The following is a 13,712-nucleotide window of genomic DNA, read 5'->3' on the forward strand; positions in this document are numbered from 1 at the left end:
GGCCATTACTGGTTAAAATAAATGATAGTGTAATAATACAGGAGCCCTGTGGCAGTGCATCACTACTTGTTACAACAGAAGCAATATAACTTAGTGGCCCAGGATCTTTATTTTCTTCTTTTTTTCCTTTTGGAGCCCTAAAGTCACTGTTATGTTCGGGACTACTCCTTGCCCAGGGTGTTGCAGATAGAAATCCTCTCAGATGATACTCACTAGAGTCTGAATTAATTCTGAACACAATGTGACACAATACTGAACTTGCTTATAGAATCACGGAATCATAGAATCATAGAATCACAGAATCATTTAGGTTGGAAAAGACCTTTAAGATCATTGAGTTCTACTGTAAATCTAAGACTGTCAAGTCCACTTGATCATCTCTCAGGAAGTAACAAGTTTTGTAAGAAGGCATCTGCCAGTTAACAGATGTTAGCATAATAACAGTCATGGAACTAATTTGCATGGGTATAATTGCTCATTTTACTTCATCTTTCAGGAACTTGGGGGGCTCAGAAGCTATGACACTGGACACTACTGTAAAGGTGTCAACAATATTTGCAGTAATTGATCATGCCTAACCTAAAAGTTAAACTAAAAAACATTAATAAAAAGCAGTTTTACATCTGCACATACCAATGAATATGATATGAAGAATTTAACATAGGACCACATTTGAAATGATCTACAAGAGTATTTGTCTTATAATTACCTCTCATCTATGTATTGAATGCTATTGGAAACACCTTGCACCTATCACGATGCAGACAGATACTGTGTTTGTGTCATTACTCTCCTTTCTATTTTGAGAGCAAGCATAGGAAGCAGGTATTTCCTGCATTTTGATAAAGTATATCCACTTAAGGAGAGGAGGGAAAATTTCTGGAGGGCTGTACAGGAAAGAACTAATACAATTAACATTTTTGATGGATGAATAATATCAAGACAATAGAAGTAAAAACTATTAAGGAACTAATAAAGAGTCAGGGTTAGAACCACAGACACAGGGAAAAAGAACAAATTAGTCACACTTAATTATAATGTATATTCAAAACATCAGTTTTTCCAGGTTATTGAAAATTAATCTGCATTCTTTCATTTCGAAAGTGGGACACACAAAGTGCAAAGAAATGATGAAGAGAACACACTGAGCACTCTGCTGAGTTTCTTGAGTTTTGACTGTTTCAAAACAAAGCATTTCAAGTGCATCCCCCATCCCCTCCCCTTTTAAATGCACCATCAATAATAGTTTTGGCCATTTAAAGCATTTACGGTCAGCCACTCTCTGAAACTTTCAGTACACTATGATTTTATTGTGATGGGGATTTAAACACTGTAGTTTTCTTTCAGTGTCACTCTCTCAATCTTCAAGGTATGAGAGCTACTGCTTTGACCATTGTGGCCACAGAGGAATTTTCAGAAAGTCATATGCAGCTATTATGGACACACAGGGTTGGTTCAGAGACATTCACCATGCTATGTACATACACTAATGAGTAATTAACATATGTTAATGATATCCAAGGACTCATCAACACTAATCCCAAAACTGGCAGGTTGCCAGCTCCAGTTTGGGAGCAGCCTGCCACAGGAGAAACCCCTGGGACGACAAAAGGACTAGGAATAAGACAAGGCAGGGATTTGTTTTAAAGGATATTTTTCTCAGGTGCTGATAGTAAGAACTCAAGATCTTAGCTGAAGGCCATGTTTCTGGTCTGAACTTTAACTAGACATGCATACAGACGCAAGTGGTCAAATAACGCCTTTTGTGGCAAACTGGATGTGCAATAATAACATAACATAAAAAAAATAATTACAGAAAATGAACAGCCCCCACCACAAGTATAAAATGTTCATTGAACATCCACCAATTTTCTACATGTGGTATTTAATTTAGAGAGAAAACATGACTTCCTTCCTACTTGCTTTAACTTTTCATCTTTGATATAAGCCAGGCAGAACTGAAGTAGACAGATTTTCCCTGTTCTTTCAATTGCAAACAGCAACAATTCTGTTATGGATCAAACAACTCGCCTCGCATTCACCTGGCATCTCGGACTCCAACTTTGATTGCATATATGATATCCTTCTGTTAGTGTTTTCAGCAGTGGGAAAGCTCTGCAAGGATTTCTCATTCGCCTAATAAGCTAAAATCAATTGTAGTCTGTGTTCAGGTAAGTAACATCTTGATAAGGGCTTGAGAACCCTCAAAATATTTTTTGCAAAATCTTGTTACATAAAGAAAGACACTTTTTTCAATTACACAAGTAAGTGGATAGGTAAAGGTACGAGTGGATAAAAGGAGTGTAAAAACAAAGAAACAAAAAGAGAGAATCCTGCAAAAGAATATCATCACAAAGAATCACATGTATCAAATCATGCAGAAAAAGGACAGGAAAAGCATGCAAAAAGATGAAAAATAAGCAGAAAGCAGTATTTACAGTTTATAGTTACATACTTGGGCTCCCTGCATATTTTCCAAGAAAGATCTTCTTTCTAAAACTTCGTGGGATGCAGTGGCTAGCCATTTTCTGGTGTTTTGACAAATGTGTATTTCCATCTCTGATTAACAGCAATCAGTTACGCTGATTAGGTTCTTTTAGCTGAATATTTACTATGAATTCTGTCTGAAACTACTGATGCTGTACTGGATAAAGACACATTTTATGCTACCTTCAGTGAGGATTTTGCTTAAAACAAAAAGGTTGAAGCATGAATGGCAAGGACTGTGGCTATTGTATGCATGTGCCACCATCTATTCTTGGTAAATATTCCCTCAGACCAGTTTTCTGCATAGAACATGATGCTACTAATTGACAAGAAATGCACCAAGTCCACCAGAAGAGGGAAAAAACAAAGACTGCAAAACAAATTTGGGATAGTAGAAACTGAAAACATGAAATGCATCTTCTCTAATGCATAACATTTTTAAGCACAGCATGCCTGCACTCTTCCCAGGGAACCTGGGGCATTGTTAGAAAGCGAAATGAAAAAAGCAATTGTCCCTTGCTATGAAAAAACACTAACAAGCTACTTTTACACCGGAGCTTACTCGTCTAGTAGAGTATTTCAGAGTTTAGGCTTCTACTGTTCTACGCTGCCTTAGTAATATTTTTACAAGAAATTTATAAGAGCCATGGAACTGCTCTGAACACTGGAATGTGTCAATCCCTTCTGTCCATGATTCTGTATGCCAGGTTTAAAAAATCCATGAACTATAGATGTAATACCTACTGGCTTCATCAAATATTTATATATAGCTATCCAAAAAGGAAGCACTATAGGTGGCAGAAGAGAAAGGGGCAGAATGATATATAATGGGTATTCATAGTTCTTATGCAGCAAAAGGTGACCATGCCTTCCCCAGACATTTACACATAATAGCTTGGGCATGTTTGCAGCTATTTCATGGATGCCATTAAAATTATTTTGAGTATTCTAGGTAACATTTAAAAAGTCTTTTGAAGTATTTCCCCACTTTCTCATTCTGGAACATTCATATAATAGGTACCTTTTATATCATAGACAGAATATTAGTCTCAAGATAAATGCTAATATGCATTCCTATTTCCGTGTATTACTATTTCTGCTCTGTTTTCTCTGATTTCATCTGTGCTTCTAAGGCTGAGAGCTAATCATACTCATTTTTCTTTTTTTTCTCTCTGAGAAATTGGTCCAATGGGGCTTAAAGAAGCCTCCCATAAAAAGGCAAAGTACCTGTGAAATGAAATATTTGAGATGGTGTTGTCAACATCTCCCAATGACAAGCACTTATCCTGGCCAACCTCTGTTTGCTGCTGTCACTCTTTATTCTCTGGTAGCAGTGACAGTACGCTTAGATAAGCAAGTCACCAGAAATATGGATGATCCAACCTCTTCTTTCATTAAATAAAGGTTTGGCACCCTCAGTCATCATTTGAAAGAACTTCAGGGTTTTCCACTGAATCATCACCTAGACTATAAAATTTTCTGCCCTTCAATCCCATTCCTGACAGTAAATGATACTTATGGTCAGATAGTTTCAAATTTTTGAGTTTTTAAATAATGCATACTAATAAATGCAGTTTTGCAGTAAGTGATGATTTTTTTTTTTTTTACTTTTATAGTCAACTTAATGAAATTTCAGCCATAACAGCACACATTTCAAGAAAATAAAATCTCTCCTGTCATTCATCTCAAAATGTTGTTTCCAAAAACTGTATCAGGGATCATTTAAAGGAGGGTTATTTTCCAAGTTGGACAGAGAATTTAAAAAAAAACCCAAACCTTTAAAATGTGAAAATCTGCCTTGTTGCACTGGTTCAAGCAAGTCATGCGAGTGTAATTTTACATTTGACTTTTTGGCCACTGACAGGATAATCAAGTAGATGAAGCATCCTGGTGAATTATAGCACTGTACTGAGTTTTATTCCAAAAAGTCAGAAAGATCAAACGGTGTTTGGAGCCGCTGAGATTGAGGGATTCCATTAGATGCTGCCTCGCCCTCCCCTCTTTCTAATAAGACGGAAGCTTTTTAGAAAATATGTGACAAATGACTACTTACAGCAGAAATAAATCACACACCACAGAGTACAGCGTTATTAATAGTGCAATAATAGTAATAACTTACCGTGCTAGCAAAGAAGTACTGTTAGGAGGGACACAGTAGCTAATAGCATTTCCTCTAACAGGGGCTGAGGGACAAACCTTCCCTTGGTACCTTATAAATGAGCAGAAGATTAAAGGAGCCTGTGGGACCAGTCAAGCAGACCTCAAAAATAACCTGACTTTTCTAGAATGCTACTGAGCAGGCACTGCCTGCAAAGTGCTCTCCATCTCCCCTATGTGACAATATTTCGATCTTTCTTTAGTTAATTTAAATTAGAGTGACAGGACACTTAGCTGCAGTAAAATATTTGAGGGGACATAATGTATGATAATGCTAGGAGGGCTGTGACATGGTTTTCAATTATTAGGCTTGTTTTCTCCTTAGCAGAATGCTTTGTGAAATCCAAAACTGAAATTTATCACACGGATTGGTATTCAATCAGCATATACCGTCACTATCTAAAAAATTAAAGGAAATACTCCCCAATGGTCAATTTTACAGTTCTTTCGGGTCTTCCTATTTAATTAAATACCTATTTTAGGAAGAACACATTTTAAATTATATGTGTATTTAAACATATCTCTGGGTGTGTTTATTTGTCTTAGTAGTAAATATTCACAAAAAGTAACTTGGATTTCATCATGGGTGCAGCTGTTGAGAAGTGGTGAATATATCAGAGTTCTTTAGCATGTTTTAAAGGTTTGAACCAAAATATCCTAACTATTCTCTGGTTTGTACAGACTTAAAAAACCCAGTCATTTTAACACAAAAATCAAATGAATGCAAACTCCCCATTAATTTATTTTCAATATTATTGTCTTGGGTTTGTTTACCTATAGCTTTTTACAGAAGAGCAGAATTTGTTTTTCTAATTAAGGACATAATTAATGAAATTAATAATTAATTAAGTTAATGGATGAAAATATTCATTACTTTCATGATTATTGATTGATTTTTGTGAACAAAATTTGTAAAAAGCTACAGCAATAGAAAAAAAAAATTAAGAAGTCAGTAACCTCCACAGTTACTCACATATTCCAACAGAGTCCTGGGTGCAGTGAGATCACATGTGTAAGTATGTTTGAAAAGTGTATATATAATAGACATATATAAAGCTCTGTTCATAATGGCGTTCAGCTTACTAATGAAAAGCCAGAATACAGCTACTGAAAAAAGGAATCACCATGGAAATTTCCACACTAGAGTTTCTGCTCTCACAGTGTTACTATATCCAGAATATAGAAATAGTTCTGGAACTGCTGTACATCTGTGACTGACAGTAAAGGCCAAAACCACTCTACTGACCTCTTTTCAAAGCAAAGTTGTTACTGGGTACCCTTATCCTCCAGAAAAGCTACATCTTAGTAAAGTTAAACAAAAAGATGCCAATAGGTATTTTATAAGTGAGTTTATTGTTTGTGAGAATAATGAATTAACACTATCTGAGACAACAGGGGGAATTAAGGAGATATTAGGTAAACCTTCCAAGACCAGACTCCTAAAGCAGCTTTCTCAGCTCACGAGTGGTGACTGGCAGTCATGCTATACTCAACTTGATTCCAGTATGATCAAATCCCAAGACTGAGCAAAACCCAAAACTTCCATTGCAGTTTTTCACATGACATACAAGAGACGAGTGTTCAGACACTACAATGACCTTTAGAATAAACCTACGTGCCAGCTGAAGCTGAGGAACCACAGTTCCTGACAACAAATGAAGCCCACAAACGTTTTAAACCGTGCCCCTTTATGCTTCTGCAATGCTCTGTGTGTGCACGTGCAAGTGCGGGTTTGCACAGGTTCCTACATATTCATGAACAAGGCTCTTTTGTTGTGCAAATTCCAGCCTTTGCATTTCGATTACTTCCTTCTATGTTTGTACAGTACACAGCCGCAGCATAGAGGATGCTTCAAACCTCCTTCTCAATCGATGATACTACATTCATAAGCTTTGAAGAAAAGGAGTATTTATTTGTGCTTAGCATTCTTGCTGGCTAGATGGTTCTCTGTGCAAAACATGGCCTTCTGGATTGCCCTTTGTGAAGCGTTTAACACTCTCCTACTGTCTGTACAGATAATTAGGTGCCCACTTTCAGAACGTTTCATCAGCTCATGCAAATAGGCTTGGTGGGGGAGAGAGGCAACAGTATTTAACTGCTAAAATAGACGCCTGGCAATTATTGTAAATAGATTCAATATAAAAAATGAAGAGCATTATGAAATTTATTAGCACTTTGTTTCTGAGTTTTGCTGTTGATTTTTTTTTAAAGGGGCTTTTATTTTTTTTACTTTTCAAATCTGAGATGTGTCAGTCCTCCAGTATTTTGAGGTAGAAGGTTAAATGTTATTGTGACTCTTGGAGAGAAAAGGACCTGCTGCTGGGGCATCTCAGGTTATTCAGAACTGCCATATGAGATTAATTATTGCTATTGCTCACTGTGGAATTCAAAGGTTGAAATGTAGAGTTGAAACAATAAGTGAGTCCTAATGTGATTAAGAATGTATGAATTATTTTGTCTGCTTCTTCTCCACTCATACATTACACAGCAATAACCTCGTTAGTCATATTCAGCATCAGGAATATCAATCCAAAAGTGCATGCTCACAGCATAGCATATGTATGAAGAAGGGACAAGTAGAATATGGTAAGTAAATAACAAATCTTCTGGGCTCAAGTGTGGCTGGTCTCAAAATATTTTAGAACAAGCCCTATTTTCATTATGACATACAACTCTGTTACGAAGAGAAAGGTAAATTGTGCACTTCAACTGAAAGGCACAGTTCATGTTATCTCAGGCTCATCAGAAGGAACGTATCATGCTGTCTGCTGATACATCAGCCAAACACAATACAATTCTTACTGATTTCATTAAAAAGCTTTCTAACATTTGAATTATACCAATGATATTGGATATCTAGTTATCAGCTGAAAACTCAAGCTGTGCCCTCTGGGTTGTAAAATATGCACATATGAGCCACTTCTATAGATACGACAGAGATTATGTCTTCCCTTCTGAGCTCTGTGTCTTCTGTGTTAACTGGGCAAACTTTAGGTGACTTTTTTTAGCCGCATGTGTTTCATTCAGTACAAATTCATAAGGAAATTTCCTGGTTAGGCAATAGTGAATTAATGAATTAGTGATGTGTTCATTCTTATCAACTTAGTATTTACAGATCTCTTCATTACTATGCTACACAATGTCATCTGTGGAGCTTGCTTCTCTGTTCTAGGAGTCACTGTCTTAACCTATTTGTGATAAAATTACAGCTTAATAAAGGTAACTTTACTCTTTCAATATGTTATCTTTTTTGAGATGCCATTGTTTTTCCTCATCAAAATTAGAGCTTTCACGGCAAAGTGGAATGGTTCAGGCATTCTTTGTCAGTTGGAGAAAATCTTTTGTAGTTGTGTATATCATGGCTGAATTTTCAAAACAGGGACTAAAAAAAAGCAGAACACTTTAGAAGGTACAATAGAAATTTAAGATAAAGAAGCTTGTGTATAATCCCTTCTTCTCTCTGCCATATTCAGTTATACTGTGGAAAATTTCATTTTTATGTGAGTTTTGGTGGAACTTGTTCTGACTTACAAACAGTAGAGCAGTGTGAGAGGAGACTTGGCAGAGAGAAAATGCAATGTGCACTTTATAAATCACTTACAATGAGCTATATTAGTTTCTGCTAGTAAAAGTTCTTAGATTAGGTACCGTGATCAAAACCAGAGTAAGAGTCCTGTAGATGAGTTAAACACACAACTCGTTTTAAAGTAGGGTTTAAGTGAATCAGATGACTAACACAGAACTTATTCCAGGTCAAGAATTTGGCAGACTGAGAGTTAGAATGACGTTGGAATGGAAAAAAGTAGGAATGGAAGTACATTTACAACATATTACAGTATAACCTTGGCACTGCTAAATACCAGGACTTAATTAAACCTTTTCAGTGGTTATTTTCCTAAAATTAGAACTATGTGACTACTGAAAAAAACAAGGGGAGGATACATACAAGACATCCTGTTTCTTTTTTGAAGTTATTTTCAGATTGTAGCAATACATACTGCTTGGGGAAAGAATATGAGAAAGAAGGGAAGAGGCAGTGAGAAAACAGGTAAAACAAACACAGTAAATACACATCAGGTGTAATTAGGATTTTTGAAAATATCACAGAGCTGTAAAAGAAGAAAAAGTTCCTAACAAACTTAACTATTAAATGTGAGATACTGAGAGCTCTGAGCTAACATTTACATGAAATGATAAATCTATTTATTACAGCTGCACGAGTGCTCATACTGCTGCTAAACCCAAAGTGACTTACAAATTCTAGGACAACCTTATGCTTTATAATGATATTTAGAATTATTTATAATATATGATTTATAATTCTATCATAAACCTATGATAAACATAATCCACAATTGTCCTGGTTTCAGCTGGGATAGAGTTAATTTTCTTCCTAGTAGCTGGTGTAGTGCTGTGTTTTGGATTTAGTATGAGAAGAATGTTGGTAACACACTGATGGTTTAGTTGTTGCTAAGTACTGCTTATGCCAGTCAAGGACTTTTCAGCTTCCCGTGCTCTGCCAGCTGCACAGGACACTGGGAGGGGGCACAACCAGAATAGTTGATCCAAACTGACCAAATGGGTATTCCATACCATATAATGTCACATTTAGTATATACGTTGTGAGGAGTTGGCCAGGGGGCAGCAATCACTGCTCGGGAACTGTCTGGGTATCGGTCGGTGGGTGGCGAGCAATTGCGTTGTGCATCATTTACTTTGTATATCGTTATTACTATTATTATTACATTGTTACTATTATTATTAATATTTTACTTTATTTTATTTCAATTATAAAACTGTTCTTATCTCAACCCAGGAGTGTTTCTCACTTTTGCTCTTCTGATTCTCTCCCCTATCCCACTGGGGCAGGGGGAGCAAGCGAGCGGCTGCCTGGTGTTTAGTTGCTGGCTGGGGTTAAACCATGACAACAGTTTAGTTAATTCACCAGCAATCAGGAATTGAAGGCTTCTCTTCACTGTTCAGGGAGGTATAGACCTGAGTTGAGATACATACAGCAGTGTATGAAGTCCCAGAACAACTACCTCATGAGGTACACACATAAGGAGCCTCTCCCCACATAAAGAAAAAAGAGGATGTTTCCTGTAACTTAACTTTAAGAGTTAATTGACTAATATATTTCACATTAACACCAAAAATCACCACAGAGGACTGACAGACAAATGAAAGATTTCAGTCAGATGTAGTGCCTGAAGAAAACACTGAACTTTCTGCTTCAGAGAACCCTAGCATCTGTGTATCTACCACTGAGAAAATTAGTATGTCAGCCTTGGGTCACATAAAGGGAAAAAAAATCTGAGAAATTCTCATGTTACCACTCTGCACTGCTTGAGTTTAATATTTTTCTCAACCAAAGAAATAGATTCCAGATCTTAGAAGTGACAGAGAATACCACATTTCGTTAGATTTTCTCTGATGAAGAAAAAAACAAAATCAAAGGCAAATAAAGAAGGAATAGTTTAGTGTGGTTCAATGAGACTCTTTGAACGCACAGCATGAATAAACTTGGAAAGACTTGAAATTGCTTAAATTTCAATGTCTTGTCTACAAAATAGAAGAAAACATATTTCTGAAAAAGGAGTGTGTCATGGATTTGTGGCTCCTCTGTTCTCAGATCTCTAAGATCAAACCTACTTCCTCCACCTCTCTGCTCAGCTGGAAACTTACAGTATTTGACAAAGTTTGGCTGGGGCTTCCACAGCCCATCCCTTTATTGTTTTCTCTCACTGTGTTTAACTTGACTTCAACTTGACTTTAGCCTTTTTCTTTTTGGATACTTCTGGCCAGCACTTAATAGACTTGACCAGACAGCTTTCGTACATAGAAAATATTGTTCAATGTAAATGCCAGTATTGCAGTAAAGCAAAAGAAAGAACACTTCAAAAGGAACAAAGAGTCCATATGTGTTTATTTTTCTCAGTGTCTTACCCCAAGAGATGAAAAACAATTTTGAATTCTTAGGAGTCTCCTCTTATGCTCCTAAAAAAGTACCTTAGCCAGCTTGCTTTGCTAAAAGGAAAGCTTGGACAGCTGCCTTTTGCAGTTTCCAGAAAGTGAATTTTTAACATTGCTTATGGCCTTTGTTATGGATTGTTTGGTTTACAACTTCAGCAAAATGAATCCTGTAACTTTGGCAGGAGTCTGAAAACGGTGTCTTCACACCTGATCTGGGCTATGAGATATTTCATCTGTACCTGTTTTACTACTTTTCTGGCATGCTTCTTGGATTGCATGTAGCTAACGCAATCCAGTGCAAATTTACAGTACCTTCATCTGGACAGTTAGGTGGGCAGTTCTGTAAGGAGCACACCTCATTTCAGGGGCTTAAAATCAGAGACAGTAAGGGACTAATGCTCCCATACATGGAGCAGCAGTTCCAAAAGTTCGAAGAGAAGTAAGTGCACTCATGCAGATCAACTGTGTTCTTAGGCACAGTGTCTCCAACACATCCAATACCCAAAATAATGAGAATGAGGTGTCTGAACACATTATACATGTCCATAAATTAAGGAAATCCTGTTGACTCACTGATGATTCAACATTAAAACTTCCCAAGCCAGTCTGAAGCTGGTCAGGTGGAAAGCCTATCTCTTGGAAAAGTAAATGCTAGGCTCCTGCTTCAAGTGCTCTGAATTACTGTGGGATCCATTCAGTGTGTTAGATGCATGGTATTAATCAGTACAAAGCTACTGTAGTGCCTAATGGAGTTGTGAATTACTGTTTTCTCATTGATGGATAGATTGCATGGGATTAGCCCTAATCAGGTACTTTAAATAATGAGAATGTCTCCAACCAGCATTGAATTAAGCCATACAAAAGTGTGCTTCCCCCAAATCTCAGCAGAGTTTGGATAGAGAAGAACACAAATTAAGTAAATCACTGTGCAAGAAATATTTACTTTCATTGGTTCACTAAATAAAGAAAAATAAGCATGTGTTTAACTTCATAGGTAGTGCAAAGATACATGTTTATAAACTCCAATTCAGTGTAAAACTAAACAGAAAGATCTGGCAGTTTAAAAGAATCTGTGTTCATTCCTCCCATATTGTAGACATCTTCCAAATCATGTAGTTATTACTTTTCACTGGACAAGTGAACAGTTTAATTTTATACATCTGAGTCCATATTCCATTTAAATGCAAAGCAATACATTCATTAAAAGATAAATTTAATTGTCTGAAAGCTTAATTTTGATCCATTTTTTTAATCATAGTATCTCTTTGTGAATATGTCAATTTATTTTAATGGGAGGGATTTATTTTCTCAAACAAAGTAATACCAAAACTGAGGATGGATAATAAATATATAAAACTGAGTTCTTAATGTTCATGCCAATCACATACACATATCCTGCATAGCTGCTAAAACTCAGTAAAAAATAAGAACCTATTTAAAAATGCTTCCTTTAAAGCAATTGTCTACATTTAATATTTCAGCCTTAGGGAAACATTAAAGCAACAACACTTTTACTGCATAACATTCTCATAAAACATGGATGAGTGCTTCACTTCTGATAAGACAGCATGCATCAGGAATTTACTGTATTAAGGTACTAGCAGATCAAGGGACAAAGAAAACATGTTCAGAAAGATGAGAAAGATGCTGATTACAAAATAAAAACCCAAACATATCAAGAACAGGTTTTAAAATGAGCATTAGTGTTGTCCTATATAGCCTTCACATGTTATTGAAAATACTGACTTTTCTCTAGTTCTATTTTTTACCTCTATGTTTTTCTACCAGTCTAAATCTAGTCTTTATGCATTTCCAAATCAGACAGATAAAGCACTCCCAAGAAAAAGAAAGGGAGGAATCAGATCAAAGACAACAAAGTATGACAGATAAAGGCAGAGCTAGTTCATAATAACAAAACACAGGAAAACAATCCACTTTTCATCAGGTTGCATGGTCCGTGGATTGTAGGGGAAGATGATATTCAGATACTAGTATGGAATTAAAATACTGTAGGAGGCTTGAAAAAGCAGAGATACAAACCTCACATTTTACTTTAATATATACAATCACTATACATAGTCTGTTAGTACTGATGTGCCATAGATAAAAAGAGCAGTACAGAAAAAAACTATCCTGTAAAAAAAAAAAAAATCACTATGATATAGAAAGACTTTTCATAATTAAAACACTGTAGAGAATGACACACATTTTGAGACATATAAGAAATCAACTTCAAGCGATTAATCTGAATTATTTTTAGCAACTTAATTTTAGTTAACGATGATTCCCATTTCCAAAGATAGTTTCCTTCAGAATCAATTAAAAGAAGTGGGTCTTCTCCCAGACGGATATACTACTCTGAATAAGCAAACATTAGTAAGTCTTCAATCATTACCTTTTTATGAAAAAATAACCCATTCCCCTTTAATAAAATGAATACTTACAAATACAAATTTAGCCAGAGTCAGATGAGTGGGATATTCACAAAGAATGGGATAAAGCTAAATCCTAGGGTTTTTATTTCTTTGTTTGTTTGCTTGCTTGTTTGGTTTTCCCCAGAATAATATGATGGGTTTCAGGCATTGGTTTTGGCATTTTATTCGCTTTCTGGTATTGCGTAGTTATGTTGCTTGAACTAGTTTCACATGAGGTAGTTTGAGGCCTATGAGAAGGAATGATTTAGCAAATTATTCTTGCTAAAATTGTATACTTGAATAAGCCTCACAGTTTAATTATTGAAATTAAATTGAGACTCCCATCTATAAGAAACTGCAGAGGAATTTTAGTCATTACCTCCTTAGGCTGTAGGGTTCATTTGATCCATGTTTTTGTTTGTGATCACCAACTGTATTTTTGTGAATATTTGTTAATGATATTGAATAAGTACACATTGAAATGCGTATGAACTTTTTTAACAAGGCAGTGTAGCTAACCCAAGAGTGTAGAGACACCTGTAATTTCACAGATTGCTTCAGAAAATTCAGGCTCAGCATAATGGACAAACTTAGAAAAGTCTAAGACCATAAAATACAAGATGAAACGCCATCAAAGACAGAGACAAATGCAGTCTTATTTCTGTGCAGAAATGCAAAAGA

The 13,712-nt window shown here is 36.0% G+C and overlaps 1 protein-coding gene across 1 annotated transcript in view; it reads right to left on the reverse strand.

The window, feature by feature from the left end:
* DOK6 (docking protein 6) overlaps window positions 1-13,712 on the reverse strand; it is a 264,667-nt gene that overhangs the window by 78,274 nt on the left and 172,681 nt on the right. The window lies entirely within an intron of this gene.

This window comes from Pelecanus crispus, chromosome 2 (genome assembly GCF_030463565.1).
Source record: "Pelecanus crispus isolate bPelCri1 chromosome 2, bPelCri1.pri, whole genome shotgun sequence".
In the NCBI taxonomy this organism is placed as follows: Eukaryota; Metazoa; Chordata; class Aves; order Pelecaniformes; family Pelecanidae; genus Pelecanus; species Pelecanus crispus.